Genomic DNA, 22,668 nt, shown 5'->3' with positions numbered 1-22,668 from the left:
ACGGTGACACGTGAGCCCACTCATGGCAGCAACATTTGTGGCGTGTTTGGGTTCCCGACAACGTCTGCATCATCGATATGGTCCTAGCGCCGACTCGTGGCTGCTGCGGTGGAGCCGAGTTTGGGTTCCCAGGAGCATCTGCATCCAGCGCAGATTCATGGAGGTGGAGGCAGGTTTGGCATCATCAATGGCTGCATCGGTGAGGTGGGCTCAATGTGGACACATGGCAGCGGTGGAGTCAGATTTGGGTCACCAATGCCACCTGCATTGGTGAGGTTCATCAAGAACTCATGGTGATGAGGGCGTTGGTGGAGGTGCCTGGTCACCAGGCCCGTGGTGGAGCACTAAACAAGAAGAACTGTAAAGTCAAACACTTTATTTTGTCATTTTCTGCCTTTATATTCTATGTTTTGGTATTTTTTTCTGTGTTTTAAGATGGCACCAGAGTGTGGCGACACTATACAACACTTTTCACTGTATTTTGTAATAACATACACATGACAATAAATAAATCAAATCAAATCCAGTGAAAAAAGTCCCAGCCTCTCTCTATAACTCAAACCCTCCAGTCCTGGCAACGTCCTGGTAAATCTTTCCCGAACCCTCTCCAGCTTAATAATATCCTTCCTATAACAGGGTGACCAGAACTGCATACAGAAGAAGCCTCACTAAAGTCCTGTACAACCTCAATATGACATCCCAACTCCTATACTCAAAGGTCATGTTTCCTGTCATCTAACAGACCCATTGTAGGTATATATATATTGACATGCAACAATTGCCAGAAATTCACTAAATTATTCAGTCTAGATTTAGCTTCTCTTTCTCTCTCTCTCTTGCTTCCCCCTTTCTCGTTCACCATCTCTCTCATTTTCCCCCTCTCTAGCTTTATCTCTCTCATGTTATCTTTCAAACTGCTGTCATACTTGGGCTCTCCCACCTGGGATTCTGATTAGTTCAAAAGTTATGAAATTCCTGATTAATTTTAAGGTCCACCATTGTACTCTTAATTACTGATTGTTTCAGCATGAGTTCTGTCAGTGAAGACTAATATTCTGTTTTATTGGCCCTCTGGCTAATCTGAGTGAAAAGCTATATCACAATGTCCATTCAAGAACAGGCAGTTATTGGGTGTCACAGGATTTGGAATCCTCACTGAGTATAAATGTTTATCAGATGGAGATCTCTGAGCATATTTCATTCTAGATCATGTCTGTATTTTTTCAGGCAAAAAGTGAGCGTTGAGTTATAAATTGCTGTTTGAATTAACTTCAAAAAATGACTTCAGTGAAAAGAATATCCTCTGGTTACTGTATGATGCAGTAAAACCCAGATGTCAGCAGGCAGTGAGACAGGGATGAGACAGGTCCATTAGACAAGGAATTTGCAGATAGCGTGAGGATTTTGTATGGATCCACCCAAATAAGGCTGGGAGTAAAAGAACGTTTGCAGGTGTGGCTAGGTGTCTAAGGGGCCCTGCAGAGTATCTGGGTATTAATTATATGCTCTTGAAACCCTTCAACAGTGAAAGGGAAGAGTTATAATTGCAATTTTTTAAAACTTATGGTTGATTCCTATTGCCTTGTTCGACCCTGATGCACTGAATCAGCACATCTCCTTCTGCTGAAAGATGCAGTTTGAAGGTTTCCATAAGTCAGACCCTTTCAACGCCTCGCTTGCCTGCTTCACATGGCCAAGTGGTACTTCAACAACGACTTCAGATGATTTTCACTCTTCCTTGCTGAAACAAAAGTTGCTCAGTGGTATTTGGCTCTTTAAGCTGCTGCAGCTATTTAAACCCATCGAGAGAATCCAACTTCCTGCTGCAAATTAGCAAACTCCCAATCCAAAGGTGATTCAAGTGCAGGCATGACCCCGAAATTTCTAATGATGCTCATCCTGAACATTTGGGGGACTTATTAAATCAGCACTAAATGACTCTAGTCACTTGAAACAGTGAACTCACTGAATTAAGTCTACTTTCTTCCAATTTCTGCACTCATCATTTGAGTTTCACTTGCATTTTGGTTTTTTTTGGCTGTTCATAGTTTTTAAATTTACAGATTCTTTCTATCCTGTCAAATTACTAAAGCAGGATTTATTTGTTCTATTTTGTTTGGTTTCACATTTGTATATCTCTGTTTGTTTTTTCTCTATCTCTCCATTGATTCACCAGTTTAATCCATAAATGGGGGTGAGGAGTATATTAGCCATGATCGAATGGCAGAGCAGACTCGATGGGCCGAATAGCCTAATTCTGCTCCTACATACAAACTTACCAACTCGTTAACTTGTCTTTCTCCAAACCAGTCAGCAGTGCCTTTCTGGTTTGATTTTATTGCATCTGAATGTCCTGAACTTTTATATTGTTGACATTGGTAATTTAACGGGCTGAACGTTATCATGCCTCTGTGGCAGGTATGGAGGCAGCAAGCTGATACAAAAGCAAGAAGCAATGTCAGGACATCACCTTGGCTGTCACACTGTCTAGGGCATTTCCTAGCTGCATGCAGGAGGTAGGCTGCAATGCAGATCAACTGCCTACAACATGGAGGCGAGCAACTAACTTCCACAACTCAGGACAATTGCAGACCAATATACTGACTGAGCTAACAAGGTAACTCCCATCACAAGGGGTGACTACCAGGGTGGCTTTCCTGTAGCAACCCAGGATACCATCAGAGCTAGTGGTTCCATGGCGTTGGTGGGGGGGGGTTGGGGGATGGAATCATGGATGGTATTCCATACAAACATATAAATTGTGAGCAGGAGAAGCCACTTGGTGATCATGGCTGATCCTGATTATTCCACAATCCCACCTATCCTTGATAGTCTTTCACCCCCTTGTTTATCAAAAATCTATTCACTCTGCCTTAAAAGACCCTGCTTCAACCGCCTTTTTTAAAAAACTCATAAACTGGATGAGGGCATCACTGACTGGTTAGTGCCCATCCCTAATTACCCAGAGGACAGTTAAGAGTCAACCACATTGCTGTGGGTCTGGAGTCACATGTGGACCAGACCAGGTAAGGATGGCAGTTTCCCTCCATAAAGGACATTAGTGAACCAAATGGGTTTTTCCAACAATCATTTCATGGTCATCATTAGACTCTTAATTCCAGATTTTTATTGGATTCAAATTCCACCATCTGCCATGACAGGATTCAAACCTGCGTCTCCTGAATGTTACCTGGGTCTCTGGTTTAACAGTCCAGTGATAATACCACTAGGCCATTACCTCCCCCTTTTTGATGAGGAGAGTTCCAAAGTGTCTCAACTCCCTGAGAGGAAACCTTTCTCCTGATCTCTGTTATAAATGGGTGACTTTCAAGACTTTCCCATAAGAGGAAATGTTTCAATCAATTGCCTCTTACTTTTCTAAACTCTATTGGATACAAGCCTAGCCTGTCCAAACTTTCCTCAGAGGACACCCAGCTATCCCAGGCATTAGTAATCCTTCCCTCAACTACTTCCAACGTATTTATACCCTTGGTTTAAATGAGGTGACCAATGTTGTACACAGTACTCCAGATAGGGTCTCACCTGTGCCTTCTATAAGTGCAACATACCCCCCCCCCCCCCCCCACCAGCTTTGTGTACCCTTTCACTCGGAATAAGTGACAACATTCTCTTAGCTTTCCTAATTACTTGCTGTCTCTGCATATTAACCTTTCACGACGTATGCAGCAGGACACCCAGATCAATCTGTTTCTTTTTTATTCTTGCTGCCAAAATGGAAAATTCCACTTTTTCCCATTTGTTTAATCTATGTATATCTCTTTGTAGCCTCATTATGTTGTCTTCACAGCTTGCAGAGAGGTTTTGTCTTTGTCACACGGGTGCTACTGCCCTTGGACATCTTTGTTGAGGTGTCCCAGTGGTTTCCTGTCTGTTTCAACAATGTCCATTTTTCCTCATGATGCTGTTGAGGTTTTAAAGCCACCAGCCTTCTGATTGGGGCAAAGGCATCAATAGCCTGCCAGCTATCCTTACTCAGACAGTGGGTCCATACGTGGCCAATTAGAAGATCACCTGGTGTAAATTTGCAAGCCATTCCCACTGCCAGCACATGCAGATTTGAGGAACCCACTTTTCACCCCATTGTATGGGTCCTGAAACCCACTGTAAAGTTCAGCCTTGTATCTTTGCTCTGATTTGTTTGCATCTAGCTATATCGTGTCCCAATTTTCTGGTCAGTGGTCAGCCAAGGTTTCTTACCATTGAGCTCAAAAGAAAATAGCCCACACAGATCAAGCGATCTCTGTGGTGGTAATTTCCCTTTCCTCACAGCAGTTTAATCCTGACCTCAAGCAACGTTGAAGTCTTGGCATGCAGCTGCAAGCAGATAGGCAACCAATTAAATTGAAGTATTCACATGCAGCATAGCTGGAAATTGAAACCACTTAAAAAATTTTCACTTCTACATTTTCAGGCAGTCGACTAAATGTGATATATGGTGAGAGCTAAAATAAGATAAATGGACTTTTAAAGCAGATAATTTAAGAGGCATTCGGCCCTTTGTGCTTAATCCCCATTCAAGGAGATCATGGCTGTCTTTCTACCTCATCACCATTTTCCTGCACTACTTCCATGTCCCTTGATATCGTTAATATCTAGACAACTTATCAGTCTCTGTCTTTAATAAACTCAGTGAATGAGCCTCTACTGGCCTCTGTGGTAGGGAATTCCAAGGATTTGGCCCCTCTGATTGAAGAAAGTCTTCCTCATCTCAATCCTATGTTCGCTGCCCTTATCCCTAGACTGTGTTCCCTAGTTCTAGCTCCCCCCCAAAGAAGGCCGGGGAAACATCCTTCCCACAAGGTTCTGTGTAATTATAGTAAAAAGAAAAAGCATTTTGCTTTGAAAAACATGGATTTTTTTCCTCATTGTGAAAAAATTCTCACGCCGCAATTATGAAATTAGTTTTAAAGGAACAGCAAAGAGATTTAGTAGTGATTCAGCAGTTAGTATGTTGTTTAAAAATTTAGTTATGTATTATTCAGCAAGGTGTAATTTTTTGAAAGGCGTTTTGCAACGAGATAACAGCATAAAAGTGGAAACTCTCATCAATTCAGAATTGCAATGAAGATTGTGGAAACCTCTATCAAGGAGCATACTTTCACTGACAGTAATGTTTGGATTTCCACATTATTTTACACATGACTAGACTCCCAAGTTTACTGTCAGTTTCAGTGACTAATTTCCTTGTCATTACTACAGCAAAATCTAGGCCATTTTATATTTGAAGCAAGTTATGAGAAAACAAAAAGTTACACTGCTTGACACTGGCACGTAATGTTATTAAGTGTATCTTACTGGCGGTGGTCCGACATGAAATTTGTTTTCCTGTACTTTTACTCTGTCTAGTGCCATCACCTATTTCTCAAGTGTATAAGTGAAGTTTTACAGTTTGCATTTTATGCAAATTCTTAAAAAGTCAACTGTAAATATAAAACTCATGGTTCACATAGATTGAAGGAATCTGCACAGTATACTATGGTTAGCATTAATATAGTGATTTTGGGATAATGTAGGGGGACGAGCTGAGAATAGTTCATAGGTCGGCGCAACATTGAGGGCCAAAGGGCCTATTCTATGTTCTATACTAGGATAGCACTTCTCTTCAAATTTTCTCTTTGCCTCAGCTTCTTTTTTTCTCTCTCCTGCCATGTTATGCATGCTTGGCTGAGAGTCTAATGAAAGTGTGAACTCAGCAGATTTGACAAGTTGAGTAAATTGTTGATCTTGTTTGATTGACGTTTGATTATAAGACATTTTTTCTGTGCTTTTCTTTTGTCAATGTCGCAAGAAATAATTACTTGGCAGTATAAAACTTAAACCTGGCTAAAAGGACACAAGATGTTGAAGTCTTTCAAGTTGCACTCATCAGAATTAGAAAAAAAACAATTGGGGGAGAAAAGAACACCAATTTACACACCATGAGAAGAGGCTGCTGATTGGTTGGGCCATCATTGGCAAGGAGAGGCAGCATGAACAGTTAACTGTCAATCTTCGTTCTCAGATTCGATTGGTCAGGGGATGCAGCAGCGATTGGCTGTCTCTACGAAAACAATGCAATGTATAGATAGATTCTTTGTGCCTACATAAAGCAAGGTCCTGTGTGTTCATACAAATAGCTTCTAGTACACACAAATGCATCACACTGTGACCTGACTCATATGTTAAGTAGTTTCCAGGTATAATTCTTAGCACAATCCAGATTATTTAATAAATTATTTCCAATAGCAGCATCACATCTAATGCTAGACACATTGTGCTGGGACTTGCAAGCATGGGCTGGTTGACCAACGAGTTTCACGAAAGCTAGGACAAAACACAGACGAACAAAGGCAGGTCTTCTAACCAGCCTACTTCAGCTTTTGCCTGCCTCCTTGGAGGAAAAAGCATGCAATTCAGTGCTCTTGAAACCAAGGCGGATCTGTGGGTCATGAAACCTTTCAACTTGAGGGGTGGCATGGTGGCTCAGTGGTTAGTACTACTGTCTCACAGCACCAGGGACCTGGGTTTGATTCCAGTCTTGGGTGACTGTGTGGGTTTCCACCAGGTGCGCCATTTCCTCCCACAATCCAAAGCTGTCCAGGTTCGGTGGATTTGCCATGCTAAATGCAGTGTTATGGGGATAGAGTTTGGATGAGATGCTCTTTGGAGGTGTAGTGCAGACTCAATGGGCTGAACAGCCTCTTTCCACACTGTATGGATTCTGTTCTACTTGAGCTAACTTCCTATGAGCATATGAGTCAACATGCTTGAAACTAAATTAAAATCTAGCCCCTTATCTCAAAACTGGTTTGGAGGTTTATCATTTTCTTTGAAATGGAATGAAAAATTTGAAAATAGGACTCCTGAATAATTTGTGGTGTAGGATGTTGATTTGTCACTCCAAAGTGTATCATTCCTTAACCAATTCCTTAACCAGGCACTTACTTATTCTTACAAAAAAATTACAAATCTTTTGACACCTGATGCAAGACAAACTTGGTCAAGTTTTGGTCAAAATCCTTGTAGTTTCAGTGAGGTACTTGAACATGTCCTTTGAAAGTTTTAAGCTTCCAATAAACATCTTAAAATATGAGTTAAAGATAATATGTTATAAAAGCTCATAAACTGACAGCAATTTTAACTGGTAAAGCATTTTTCAGAACATATCATTCAATTAACTTCTAAGGATTTAGACTATTGCTGTTCAAAGGTTTACAGTAGGTAATATGCTACTATAACTAAGTGACTTATTTTCTTATGAACACTAGTATCTAGATTAGATTAGATTAGATTACTTTAGATTAGATTAGATTAGATTAGATTACTTTACAGTGTGGAAACAGGCCCTTTGGCCCAACAAGTCCACACCGACCCGCTGAAGCGTAACCCACCCAGACCCATTCCCCTACATTTACCCCTGAACCTAACACTACGGGTGCAAACTCCACACAGTCAGTCGCCTGAGGCGGGAATGGAACCCGGGCCTCTGGCGCTGTGAGGCAGCAGTGCTAACCACTGTGCCACCGTGCCGCCCATCTATTCATAACACTATTTAAAGTGGCACAAAAGGAGGGTTTTATCTGCCTCGGGTTTATTTGCACTTGACTGTACTTGCTTTCCAATGTATTTAGAGGAATCTGTAGTTGATGCAGCTTGAAAGCACAGGAGAACGCGCCCCACAAAATTCACTAACATTACCATAGGATGTCCAGCTTAATGATTGGAATTTTATTATTAATTGGGAATCCCACATGTCAATTCGACTTTTTCTAAACAAATCGTTTAAGAAATGATATTCCAAGAATAGCTTTACATATTTATGGAGTAATCCTTGTAGGAACTTTGAGGCTCCAGATTTGCACAATACTCAGGTAGACCTTCCAACTCCAAAAACATTGGAGAGTGAAGATTCAGCCAAATGCTTAAAGTGCAAAGTGTAGCCAATCTGGTTTAGACTTACAGAGGGTTTGTGGTATCACCAACTCTTCAGTCATTCTTAATACCAGTGCATGTATGGTTAAACCATGTGGATGATTCTTTTCCAAAAAAAAGCATATCACTGTTGGAATGAGGGGTAGCTGGAAAGTGATTTTGAAAAAGGATGCTACTTTGAGAACTGTCTGTTGTAATGTTTGATTAATATTGGATTAATAACTCCCACTGCTAAGTTTTCCCTGCAGCTGTTCACATCTCTACATTGAGTAGAGTTAGAGAAAGTCCAGAGTGTCTCTGGGAGATCACCTACCTCCTATTAACTCCACAATCTGACCACTACCTCCTCCATCCCCCAAAATAAGTATTTGACTCTCCATGTTGAAACTTAAATGTAATTTTCTGGGAACAGTGCCCACTTTGGAGCATGTGAGTGAGTTGGCATACTTGAAACTAAATCATCAAATATTACAACTTTGTCATTATGTCACGTTTGTGGAAACAGAACTTGCCTTATGAATGCCTCAGTGCTGCAGATAAAACAATTGTTACTGGCACTAGCATTTAATGGAGGCGACAGGCATGGCCTGCCAACTTAAATATCAGTCAGAGGCTAGCAGTTAGGAACTGGTCAGCAGTTGCCAGCAGGAGCAGTGGCTGCTCCAGGTAATGCCAACAACCATGGCCCAGATCTGTGGCAACAGGATGGGGGTTACGAAGCAGGGGATTTTGACAGCAAGAGTCAGGGTGACTGTCGGCAGGACATTTTCCCAGCGCTGCATCTCTCAACTGGGCCTTTGAGCAATGGACTCCTCCTGGAGGCCCACAAACAAACCCTACAAGGTCTGAGTTTTGAGCATCTGCACGACAATCATCCTGCCTCCTGTTGGGTGAATCCCAGTAGCAGCAGAATGTGGGCCTTTAGCAGCCATGAATTGATTAAATGACTCTCCACCCCCAAACCTGCCTCAGGGGAGGGTGTTATATTCTACTCTGTGTGTTACTACAAAGAGGTTTTCAAAAAAAATTAAGACAAATAATGGATATTAACTACATAAAAATATTTAAGAGAATTGCTGCAAATACAATTGTGTTATCTTGAAGAGATGTTTTGTTAATGCACTTTATATAAAAATGTAAATAATCTATTGTAATTAGTATAATGTTTAATTGATTTAATGATTTTCAATCTGTGTCTTAATGACCACAGGCTGATTGTTAGGATAATAACACAGAATTTCCTTTGGCCCTTGCATATCAATTTGAGGCATTTCTTCGATTTCAGATATATATCACATCAGGCAGATAACTGCCTTGTATCTCACAGACTGCCCTCACTCCTAGTGACTGCTCTGCAGACATTTAACAGCCAGTTGGCCACTAATTGACCTTGAGGTGGTAGTTCTGCCCCTCAGCAAGTGAAAGTTCTGTCTCAGAGAGTTGCCAGCCAGAGATCTGGCAACTCTGTGGTGCAAGCAGTGCCACTAGGAGTGTAGGCCACTACTGGTGCTTAAGCAAGGCCTACGGCAAGTTCCACTGGTAAGTCCAGGGGTCTTGCTGAGACCAAGTGGAAGACCTGTCCAAGAACAGTGGGGAGCTGGATTAGAAATGCCATTGGAGGGGAAGTGAGGGAGGGTGTTAAACCCTGTAGGTGGGAGAGCTCCTGATAGATCCAGGTGCCCCATCCCAGCCTACCACCACTCCATACAGGGAAAGCTGCCAAGCTGAACACTTGGCCTGTGCCTTTTGGGCTGCTGGTTAAATCCCAGCGGCAGTGGCATGAGGCCCTGAAGTGAGCATTATTTGACAGTAAGGGCCTTCATTGGCTCATTGATGTGTAGGTCACCCAATCTTCCTTCCCCACACTACTACTGGTAAAATGGGGCAGGGTAGGTGGATGGGCACAGTGCCTGCTGGAATTTACAGGCCCACCCACCTGGATAGCCACCAATGAGGAGGAGCATTAAATGAGATGGATTTCAATTACATCAGCCAAAATGGCCATCAAGGAGGGCGTCCTCATCATTGTTGTCAACTGTTTGAGTTATTTGGGGGGGGGGGGGGAATTCTTATGTAAGATATAATTTGTATACTTCTGGGGAATTGGAATCTAAAATGTACTGTTCTTCACTGAATATTATTACTCCTATAACTTGTTACCTTTAAAATATCGTTTGAATATTAACTGAAGAACACCAAATATTTGTGTAATTCTGCAACAAGCTGGAGATGGAATGGGAGTTTCCCCGTCCGAGAAAAAGAACATTAAAATAGGCATCTTGTTCAAGTCACTTTCAATTTGATGATTATGTTTTTTTGCTTTGGATAGTTAGAGACATTTTGCATGATGCTTCTCTTGTAAAAAAAAGTGCTGATAACTTGCGCCCGGAATAAAAACGTTATTTTAGTCGACCGTGTTCATCAGGGAGAAACATTGATTAGCTTAAATCATTTATGTTATCATTTAGAGCAAGTGCAAATGATTTGAGGAACACACTTTCGCCTGCATTTGAGGTAAAGATAGAGAAGTGAAATATATGCCTGTTATTTCCTTCCCTTGTACATGTTTTTGCATTCTCACCTCAAATTGCAAGGTTGGTTCTCAGTAAATGTGCACTCATCCTTGTGTAGAGTTGTTTATTGCATAAACCTGAAATAGTCTACTGGTTTTAGATTGTTTAAAAAAAAGAGATTAATATTTGGTGAAGTATAATTGACATTATACATGCCAGTACATCTTGATGTATCTGTGAATATCCATGAAAATGATAAATTATTGCTTTAACAATTTGAGATGGGTAATTTCCTTATTTGGAAATTTTGGAAATTCTGGAAAACATTTGAGTAATTTTGATGGATTTGCATAAAATAGAAATTAACACTTAGAATTCTGTTTCCAAAGTTTTATCAAACATGATAAAATAGTTTGGGGAGAGGAAACAGGTATCAGAAAAAAATGCTTAAACACTGAAGGGAATCTGAAATTAGTTGCAGTGCACATTGAAATTCAGCAACGTCCTGTGACACTGTTTAATGTGAAACATTTTCCTAAATACCTAAAGTTTTCTTGCATTTTATCTATACCTAGAATGAAAATCTCGAGGTCAATATGCACAAGTTGGATCTCAGCATGTTCCCACATCATGTTCTCATTATTTTCTGTAGTGGAGATTTTTAGTATTAAATGCAAACAGAATGAAAAACTGTTGGAATATTCACAAAAATGTGAATAGGTTTTCAAGTTAATTGAAAATTCAGGGCTTTTTTTTATTCCAGTGGTTCATGAGTTTGAATAGGATTGTTCAGCCACTGCAGTGTACCTGCCTGGTCTGACATGCGCTTCAACCTTTTCATAGTATTTTTCATCAGAGCCTTCCTCCTTTGTGAGGGGAAAACAACTAAAACCCAGGGTTGACAGTGATGCTATGGAGAGTCTGGTGATCATACCTTGTTAAAGCACAGCTTGTTTGTTTGATCTGATCAGGCTGTGTTTAACAATGCTGTTGTTCAATTTTCCAACAACATTGAGATGTGTGAAATAATTATTTTCTAACTAGGTCACCCTCCTAAAGAATTTCAGGATAAAGTAGCAACTAACAAGAATACTTTTCACTTATTACCAGGACTTTGTATGTTAATTAAATATATCAACAGACTTTATGCAAACCTTATCTTGTATGTGGTTTCTGTTGAGTGAGAGTAGTGGTTGGTTACCTGTAAGGCTGACCAGTACTGAAAATCTCTCTCTATTAACCTTTTTAACCTATCAAATTCTGTGGCTTTGCATTGGGAAAAAAAAGCTCATCGATAGCCAGTAGGCACTGTATGGTTCATGTGATGCAACCCTTGGTAACATTCAAATCACCAGATACATTTAATTATCAGGGAAACGTAATATGATCATTTTCTGCAGAGTTTGATTGTCCTGCTGAAAATAGGAAGTTCTATGTAATGTCCACAGTCTATATGGAGAAAGGTTTATTTGAAAACTCGAGTTTTTGGAACATTGCTCCTTCATCAAGTGTAATGAGAGAGGAGGCATCTGACACAGAATTTATATGTAAAAGATCAAAGGGTCATACAACTGATGCGAATGTATTGAACTAACCTAAAATGGCTGACTCCCTCCTGTTAAATTTTTAATCAGTTAGAAAGGAGATGCCGATTTTGATTAATTAAAATGCAAATCCCAGTATTCCTTTCAAGTCACTGGGGAACGGGACAGTGATTTTTGACTTTGTCCAACCCAGTCCAACATTGGCATCTCCACATTATGTGGAGAAAAGTCAGCTTTATCCATCATGAGATTTGACAACAAAAATAACTTGTATGGATAATGTCCCCTTTCACATAACAGGAGATATTAAAACAGGTGGTCAAAAAGATTGGTTTTAAGGGATGTCTTAAAGGAGAAAAACAAGCCAGAGAGATTAAGGAGGGAATTCCAGAGTTTAGGACTTGGCAGCTGATAGCACATCCAGGAATGGAGCAACAATTACAACTGGCTGTTAAAATGGTGGAACAAGACAAAGAATTTAGCAATAACCTACCTCATGCATAATGTGAAAGAATCAGAAATCTGCATTTGTGAGCACTGCCCTTAAGTGTACTGTTTGTAAATACATCAGACTATTATCAACCTTTTTAATATGCCCACAAGCCTTACGACAAAGGATAATGTAATTTTTTGAGATAGCAATACTGACACTTCAACTGCCATAGTCAGGCTTGCTTTTGCAGCTACTTAGGGTTAGGCAGATTAACTTCTCAGCTGTTATTTTATTTTTAAATGAAGCCCATGGAGTTCCATCAAAGTAGTACTCAATAATTTCACCTTAAACAGCAGCCACCTGTTGATGACTTTTTAGAAATCTACCTGTCTGACTGTGCCAGTTGAATCCATGGATCTCCTGTTTGATACTTGACACAAAGAACTTACTGAATTCAGTTGTTAGTGCACAGATTACTAAAAATCAGAATTCATATCAGCTATTTTTTGATGTTTTGATGTTTCTTTAAATGCCCCATGACCTTTTTTTAGGCTTAAGTGTTGGTCCTTATCCTATACCTTTGTTTCTAATGTATGGTGTTTTTTTTGAGTATTCTCTCCCACCAGCCAAGTTAATCTGTTAAAGCCTCACTTCCAACAAATTTCTAACCATCTTTGGCATTCTCCACTTCTTTTGCTTTGTTACCAAGAATGCCATCCATTATTTGTTCTTAGTCACTTCAACATGATGCTAAATTTCCTAAACCTCCAGTTAGGGACTGCAAAGCAGTTTACAGGTAGGGCATTACACAGAATAGCCCCTTCCTACAAATAAAATTCTCAGGATATTGATTTTAACTGAACCCTAGTTAAACATGAATCCAGTTATTTCTAACCTCAGAAATTAAATGTTATTGTGACACCGAACTGATGGAGCTTGCCCTCTTTATGATCATTTATTTGAGGGAATTAGCGATATCATAAACATTGAGTTTTCTAAGAAAAAGGCAAATCCTTTTGAGGTTTAGTGGGCAAATGTACCACATATAGTACTGAGCCAAAAGGACCAGGTGTGATCCTGGGCCTTTGCTGAAATAGCTGATCTTATCAGGGATTATAGAAAAAACACTGCAATAAATCTCAGCTTCATGGCTTTGGGAGGGCAATAAATCTGGACTCCTGGTTCTTGCTGGAAGTGTATGTGTGTGGATATATCAAATGCAAGTAAGTCAGTTTGGGATGAGCTGTGATGATTCTTATGTAAATGCAGACTTGCGTCATACTCCATTACATGTTGGCACTTTTAGGAAGGGTGAGGTAGCAGGTTAATTTAGCAGTACTATTCTATAGAATGTTCTTTATACTGAAAATTGGTGAGTTATAGGATACCATTGCCTTTGAATAGGACTGAGTTTGACTGTTAACCTATTTGATTTATAAATGCAAATTTTGGATTGTCTGCGATTCAAATACCGCTCCCTAGACTTTATTAAAACTCCATAATGTATAATATATAGGAACAATGTGTAGATTCCTTCCCAACTTTACCTCTATCGGTATGGTAGTAAATGCAACATCAATTCAAAAAGCATCATGTATGTTTGCGATTTTCAAAACCTCTTGTCTTAATATTCCACTTTTTTTATTGTTAGTTCAGCCAAAAGCAAAATACTGCAGATGCAGGAGAAAGTCTGTTTTCTGTTTGTTTCAGAGTTCCTGAATCTACAGTATTTTGCTTTTGTTTTAGATTTTGATCAGCTTGTTTCACACTTGAGTCATTAAGTGTTGAAGCTATGCTTTCTGATTTGACCCAAATTGGTTTGTTCATTTTAATTTCTTGTTGACAGACGTAATTGACTCGTCTTTGTAATACCTCCTTGTTTCATTCTACTTTATTGTACAAAGAATTATTGTACAGAGAATGTAATTTGAAATTCTATTAAAGATATATGAAATGCATAGTTAGCCATCTTTTCAAGTTAGTTTTCTTCCTTTTATATGCTCTGCATCTCCACATTGTACATTTTTTCCCTAACATTCACTTTTAAGTATGGCTGGGGTCCTTAATGCACCCTCTCCCTCTGGTTAAATGCTCAGCCTTTCAGATCACTTAACTATTCTCCACATAGCTGAAATGAGCAAATTGCCATAAGGGGAATTACAGATGGGAGGTGATGGCCTAGTGGTATTATCACTGGACTGTTAATCCAGAGATGCAGGTAATGTTCTGGGGATTTAGGTTTGAATCCTCCATGGCAGATGGTGGAATTTGAGTCTAATGATGATCATGAAACCATTGATAATTATCAGGAAAACTGCTCTGTTTCAGTAATGTCCGTTAGGGACGGAAACTACCATCTTTACCTGGTCTGGTCTATATGTCCCACAGCAATGTGGTTGACTCTTAACTGCCCTCTGGCTAATTAGGATGGGCAATGAAAGCTGGCCTAGCTAGTGACACCCCCATTCTGTGAATGAATTAAGCTGATTCCCACTACACTTGAGCTCAGCAATACACAATACCACCAGCAAGTTTGTTTTCAAAGACCATGGTACCATGCATTTGCCATGTTAGATGTCTGCTATTGTTTGACATTATCACCAATACTCTCCTGTGAGAAAGATCCTGATGCAAGAATTTACAGAGCTGCCACTCATGACAAGCAATGTTTGATTAACATGATCAACTTTGACAGGTTGGAAAAGGACTGTATTCCTCTCCTTTTTGCCCATGTTTAATGTGTGAGGTGATAGCTTAGATATTAAGTACCAGTTTGTATGATTCTCTGCTAATTTTCACAGGTGTAATTTCCTAACATTTCAAAGACTGTAAAAATCCTACTAAAACATGAATAGCACCACCTAGAGGAAAACTATGAAATGCATCTCCCATTTTACCAAAGGTGTACAAAGTGAAAAATCACACAACACCAGGTTATAGTCCAATAGGTTTATTTGGAAGCACTAGTTTTCAGAGCACTGCTCTTCCATCAGGTGGTTGTAGAGTACAAGATCACCAGTCCAACACTGGCACCTCCAAATCACGATTACCAAAGGTGAACTTTTTTTCTGGAAACTTGAGTGAACATTTTGCAACACACAATAAAAACTGAAAGTTCTGGAAGTGTGCAACACATTAAAACTATTATATAGAATATACAGCAAACAAACAGACCATTCAGTTCAACTGTTCATGCTTGTAGTGCAAACATGCCTTCTGTCATCTGTCTTCATCTAATCCCATTGGTATTCCTTTCTCCCTCGTAGAACAATACAGCGCAGTGCAGGTCCTGCAGCCCTTGATGTTGCACCGACCTGTAAAACCAATCTGAAGCCCATCTAACCTACACTATTCTATTATCATCCATATGTTTATTCAATGACCATTTAAATGCCCTTAAAGTTGGCGAGTCTGCTACTGTTGTAGACAGGGGGTTCCACGCCCTTAGTACTCAGAGTAAAAAAACTTACCTCTGACATCTGTCCTATATCTATCACCTGTCAATTTAAAGCTCTGTCCCTTCGTGCTAGCCATCACCATCCGAAGAAAAAGGCTGTCACTGTCCACCCTATCTAACCCTCTGATTATCTTATATGTCTCTATTAAGTCACCTCTTAACCTTCTCTCTAACGAAAACAGCCTCAAGTCCCTCAGCCTTTCCTCATAAGACCTTCCCTTCCATCTTGGTAAATCTCCTCTGCATCCTTTCCAAAGCTTCCACATTCTTCCTATAATGTTGTAACCAGAACTGTATGCAATACTCCGAGTGCGGCCACATCAGAGTTTTGTACAGCTATAACATGACCTCAGGGCTCCGAAACTCAATCCCTCTACCAATAAACGCTAACACACTGTACACCTTCTTAACAACCCTATCAACCTGGGTGGCAACTTTCAGGGATCTATGCACATGGATACTGAGATCTCTCTGCTCATCTACACTACCAAGGATCTTACCATCAGCCCAGTACTCTGCATTCCTGTTGCTCCTTCCAAATTGAATCATCTCACACTTTTCCGCATCAATCTCCATTTGCCACCTCTCAGCCCAGCTCTGCAGCTTATCTATGTCCTTCTGTTACCTGCAACATCCTTCGCTACTGTCCACAACTCCACCGACTTTAGTGTCATCCACAATTTTACTAACCCATCCTTCTACGCCCTCATCTAGGTCATTTATAAAAATGACAAACAGCAGTGACTCCAAAACAGATCCTTGCGGTACATCACTAGTAATTGAATTTCAGGATGAACATTTCCCATCAACCACTATCCTCTGTCTTCTTTCAGCTAGCCAATTTCTGATCCAAACTACTAAATCACCCTCAATCCCATGCTTCTGAATTTCCTCAATAACCTACCGTGGCGAACCTTATCAAACACTTTACTGAAATCCACGTACACCACGTCAACTGCTTTACTCTCATTCATCTGTTTGGTCACCTTCTCAAGAACTCAGTAAGGTTTATGAGGCATGACCTACCCTTCACAAAACAGTGTTGACTACCCTTAATAAAATTATTCCTATCTCTTATAATCATTTCCAACACTTTACCCACAACCAAAGTAAGACTCACTGGTCTATAATTACCAGGGTTGTCTCTACTCCCCTTCTTGAACAAGGGGACAAAATTTGCTATCCTCCAGTCTTCTGGCACTATTTCTGTAGACAATGACGACATAAAGATAAAAGCTAAAGGCTCTGCAATCTCCTCCCTGGCTTCCCAGAGAGTCCTAGGATAAATCCCATCCGGCCCAGGGACGTATCTATTTTCACACTTTCCAGAATTACTAACACCACCTCCTTATGAACCTCAATCCCATCTAGTCTTAATAGCCTGTATCTCAGTATGCTCCTCAACAACACTGCCTTTTTCCTGTGTGAATACTGATGAAAAATATTCATTTAGTGCCTCTCCTATCTCTTCGGACTCCACGTACAACTTTCCATTACTGTCCTTGACAGGCCCTAATCTTATTCTAGTCATTCTTTTATTCTTGACATATCTATAGAAAGCTTTAGGGTTTTCCTTGATCCTACCTGCCAAAGACTTCTCATGTCCCCTCCTGGCTCGCCTTAGCTCTCTCTTTAGGTCCTTCCCAGCTAACTTGTAACTCTCAGGGGCCCTACCTGAGCCTTCATGTCTCACCTCTACATGAATCTCTTGTCAAGAGGAAGGAGACTTCTTTAGTAAATCACAGTTCCCTTGCTCGACCACTTCCTCCCTGCCTGACAGGTACATACTTATCAAGGAAACGCTGTAGCTGTTCCTTGAATAAGCTCCACATTTCAATTGTGCCATCCCCTGCAGTTTCCTTCCCCATCCTATGCATCTTAAATCTTGCCTAATCGCTTCATAATTGCCTTTCCCCCAGCTATAACTCTTGCCCTGTGGTAAAGACCTATCCCTTTCCATCGCTAAAGTAAGCTTAACCAAATTGTGGTCACTATCACCAAAGTGCTCACCTACCTCCATTACTGAGTTCATTACCAGTACCAAATCCAATGTGGCCTCACCTCTTGTTGGCCTGTCTACATACTGTATCAGGAAACCCTCCTGCACACATTGGACAAAAACTGACCCATCTAAAGTACCTAAGGTACTTTAACTTCCCTAATATTGACTGGAAATGCTATAGTTCAAGTCCCCCACAACAACTATCCTGTTACTGTCATTCCTATCCAGGATAATCTTTGCTATCCTTTTCTCTACATCTCTAGAACTTTTTGGGAGCCGATAGAAAACTCCCAACAGTGTGACCTCTCCTTTCCTGTTTTTAACCTCAGCCCATACTACCTCGGTAGATGAGTCCTCATCAAATGTGCTTTCTGCCTGAGTCCTCATCAAATGTGCTTTCTGCCACCGTAATACTGTCCTTGACTAAAAATGCCACACCTCCCCCTTTTTTTCCACCTTCCTTGTTCTTACTAAAACACCTAAAGCCCGAAAACTGCAAAAACCATTCCTGTCCCTGCTCTATCCACGTCTCTGAAATGGCCACAACATTGAACTCCCAGGTACGACGCATGCTGCAAGTTCACCCGCCTTATTCCAGATGCTCCTGGCATTCCATGTGTTCTGTTTCCCCTTGAGTACATCCATACTCAGGGAGAGATGGTCGTATAATGGTAATGTCACTGGATTAGAAATACAGAGGCACATAGAAATACTGTGACTGAGGACATGGGGTCAAATTCACCGCAGCAGCTAGTGGAATTTAAATTCAGTTCATAAATCTAGAATTGAGAGTTATCCTCAGATTGTGACAATTATCACAGCTGTAAAAACCTATCCAACGTCTATCCAACTTTAAGGACATTTAAATGGTCATTGGATAAACATATGGATGAGAATGGAATAGTGTAGGATAGATAGGGTTCAGATTGGTTCCACAGATCGGCACTGTTCTATGTTCTATCCCTTTTAGGGAAGGAAACTAACCATCCTTTCCTCGTCTGATCCACAGCAATATGGTTGACTCTTAACTGTCTTCTGAAATGGCTGAGGAGAAAGTGAGGACTGCAGATGCTGGAGATCAGAGCTGAATATGTGTTGCTGGAAAAGCGCAGCAGGTCAGGCAGCATCCAAGGAACAGGAGAATCGACGTTTCGGGCATGAGCCCTTCTTCAGGAATCACCTGAAGATTCCAACAGGTTTATTTGGAAGCACACTAACTTTCGGAGCGCTGCTCCTTCATCAGGTGGTTATGGAGGACACAATTGTAAGGCACAGAATTTATAGCAAAAGTTTACAGTGTGATGTAACTGAATTTATACATTGAAAAATACCTTGATTGTTTGTTGAGTCTTTCATCTGTTCGAATGACCATGTTAGTTTAGCTTCTTTCATGTGTAAATCACAAAACCTTTTTTTAAAAGTTACATTCTCAGGTTAACTAACGATTGGTGTCAGCCAGATAATATGCTGATGGCAGTGTTCCAGTGAAGCTTAACGCAAACTGGAGGAACAGCATCTCATCTTCCAACTAGGCACGTTACAGCCTGCCGGCCTCAACATTGAATTCAACAACTTCAGATGATTATCCCATCTCGACCCTCTGTTTTCATTCTGCTCCGTAATTTTATTTCATTTTTTTTTTTACTTTTTTTCACTGTTCTGTACCTCTTATTTCTTGATTGTCTCTCTTTCTCTCGCTCCCCACTCTCTCATCATCTTTTTCTCTCCTCTTCCCCCTTTGCTACTCTTCTCCCCTGTTTTCCATTTTGCCTCTGCTTCATCAGCCCATTTTGTCACATAGCACTGGCTTCAGCCTTGGTCATTCACAGCTCCTAATCTCCCTATAATCTCTCTGCACTGTCATTATCATCTCTTTTTTGCTACCTTTGCTCTGGAGCCATGACTCACCTTCTCTCAGCCTTGTATAAATACCTCCCTATTTCTCCCCTTTTTTTTAGCTTTGACAAAGGGTCAGTTAGACTCGAAACGTCAGCTCTTTTCTCATCTTACAGATGCTGCTAGACCTGCTGAGATTTTCCAGCATTTTCTCTTTTGGTTTCAGATTCCAGCATCCTCAGTAATTTGCTTTTATATAATATGTTGAAGGTGTTAGCCCCCGGTGTTCCCTGTCTGTGCGATAATGTTTAGACTGATTCTAAACTAAAAAATGAGTCAACAGAGTCTTACATGGATTCATACATTGTACTTTGCTCAAAACTGCAACTCTGCAAGTACAAATTCACCCCACAAACGTAAATGTATATATGTGTGTGTGTGTGTGTGTGTGTGTATGTCTGTCTGTCTGTCTGGTGTGGGAGGTTGTGAGTGTGAGAGAGAGTGTATATGTGTGTGTATGTATGTATGTGTATGTCATATACACACACATATACACTCTCTCTCACACTCACAACCCCCCCACCCCAAACAGACATACACACACACAAACTATATACATATACGTTTGTGGGGTGAACTTGTACTTGCAGAGTTACATTGTACTTTGCTCAAAAACTGCATGCATTCATGTAAGACTCTGTTAACTCATTTTTTAGATTAGAATCAGTCTAAACATTGTGGCACAGACAGGGAACACAGGGGGCTAACACCTTCAACATATTATCTGGCTGACACCAGTCGTTAGTTAACCTGAGAATGTAACTTTATAAAAAAAAGGTTTTGTAATTTACACATGAAAGAAGTGAAACTATCGTGGTCATTTGAACAGATGAAAGGCTCAACAAACAATCAAAGTATTTTTCAATGTATAATTTCAGTTACATCACACTGTAAACTTTTGCTATAAATTCTGTGTCTTACAATTGTGTCCTCCATAACCACCTGATGGAGCGTCACTCTGAAAGCCAGTGTGCTTCCAATTCAATCTACTGGACTATAACCTGGTGTTGTGTGATTTCTGACTTTGCACACAAATGGACCTTGTAAAAGTTTCTGCTGAGTGTTTAAAGAGTTAGCGGCCAAACTAAAGCACAGAATTTTAAGGTAATGATCTCTAGAGTCATACAGCAAGGAAACAGACCCTTTGCTCCTACCAGTCCATGCCAAGCATAATCCCATACTAAACTAGTCCCACCTGCCTGCGCTTGGTCCCTATCCCTCCAAACCTTTCTTGTTCATGTACTTGTCTAAATGTCTTTTAAACATCCACCACTTCCTCAGGAAGTTCATTCCACACATGAACCACTCTCTGTAAAAATAATTGCTCCTCATGCCCTTTTGAAATCTTTCTCCTCTCGACTTAAAAATATGCCCCCTACTCTTGAAATCCCTCACCCTAGGGAAAAAACACCTGCCAGTCACCTTATCGATACCTCTCATGATTTTATAAACCTCTGTAAGATCACCCCTCAAGCTCGTACGCTCCAGTGAAACAATTCCCAGCCTCTCCAGTCTCTCCTTATAACCCAAACTCTTCATTCCTGGCAACATCCTGGTAAATCTCTTCTCAAGCCTTTCCAGCTTAATAACCTCCTTCCTATAACAGAATGGCCACAGTACTCTCGAAGAGGCCTCACCAATGTCCTGTACAACCTCAACATTACATCCCCACTCCCATACTCAAAGGTCTGAACAATGAAGGCAAGTGTGCTAAATGCCTTCTGAAATACTCTATGTATATCTGATGCAAAGAATTATGTACCTAAAACCCTAGGTCTCGCTGTGCTACAACATTACCCAAGGCCCTATACTTAACTGCCCTTGGTTGTTTTACCAAAATGCAATGCCTTTTAAATTCCATCTGCCATTCCTCAGCCCATTGACCCAATAGATCAAGATTTCTTTGTAATCTTAGATAACTTTATTCACTGTCCGCTATACCACCAATTTTGGTGTCATCCTGAAACTCACTAACCATGCCTTCTATATTCTTATCTAATTGATTTATATAATTTGTATAGATTGTTATCTGAGTCATGCACCAAATGACAGTGTCAACCACATTACAGAACTAAATGTGTAGCTCAAAGAATGGTGCAGGAAGAAGGGAGTTTGATTTATGTTTATGTTAACAGGCAAGGAAAGAGGCTCAGGTGAACAGAAAATTAGAACTCTAAATCAAAAAGATGAGAAAATTGAGCAGTGTAGCATTTTACTTAAAGGACAACACCACCAGCAAGTTCTCTTTCAAGCCACATATCATCCTGACTTAGGACATAGAACAGTACAGCGCAGTACAGGCCATTCGGCCCACAATGCTGTGCCGAGCATTTATCTTAATCTAAGATCAACCTAACCTACACACCCCTCAATTTACTGCCATCCATGTACTTGTCCAGCAGTCGCTTAAATGTCCCGAATGTCTCTGACTATACCACCACTGCTGGTAGTGCATTCCACGCACTCACCATTCTAAAGAACCTATCTCTGACATCTCCCCTATACCTTCCTCCAATCATCTTAAAATTATGACCCCTCGTGACAGCCATTTCAGCCCTGGGGAAAAGTCTCTGGTTATCGACTCTATCTATGCCTCTTATTAGCATCAAGTCACCTCTCTTCCTTCTTCTCTCCAGTGTGAAAAGCCCTAACTCCCTCAACCTCTCTTCATAAGACAAACCCTCCAATCCAGGCAGCATCCTGGTAAATCTCCTCTGCACCCTCTCTAAAGCTTCCACATCCTTCCTATAATGAGGCGACCAGAACTGAACACAATATTCCAAGTGTGGTCTAACCAGGGTTTTATAGAGCTGCAGCAAAACCTTGTGGCTCTTAAACTCAATCCCCCTGTTAGTGAAAGCCAACTCACCATACGCCTTCTTAACAACCCT

The 22,668-nt window shown here is 40.6% G+C and overlaps 1 protein-coding gene across 1 annotated transcript in view; it reads left to right on the top strand.

The window, feature by feature from the left end:
* The window catches only part of LOC122543385 (vitamin D3 receptor B-like), a 310,459-nt gene that overhangs the window by 280,053 nt on the left and 7,738 nt on the right, over positions 1-22,668 (top strand). The window lies entirely within an intron of this gene.

The sequence above is a fragment of the Chiloscyllium plagiosum genome, chromosome 43 (genome assembly GCF_004010195.1).
Source record: "Chiloscyllium plagiosum isolate BGI_BamShark_2017 chromosome 43, ASM401019v2, whole genome shotgun sequence".
Classification (NCBI taxonomy): Eukaryota; Metazoa; Chordata; class Chondrichthyes; order Orectolobiformes; family Hemiscylliidae; genus Chiloscyllium; species Chiloscyllium plagiosum.
The sequence above is the reverse complement of the archived record's forward strand: the minus strand, read 5'-3'. Positions and strand labels throughout refer to the sequence as shown.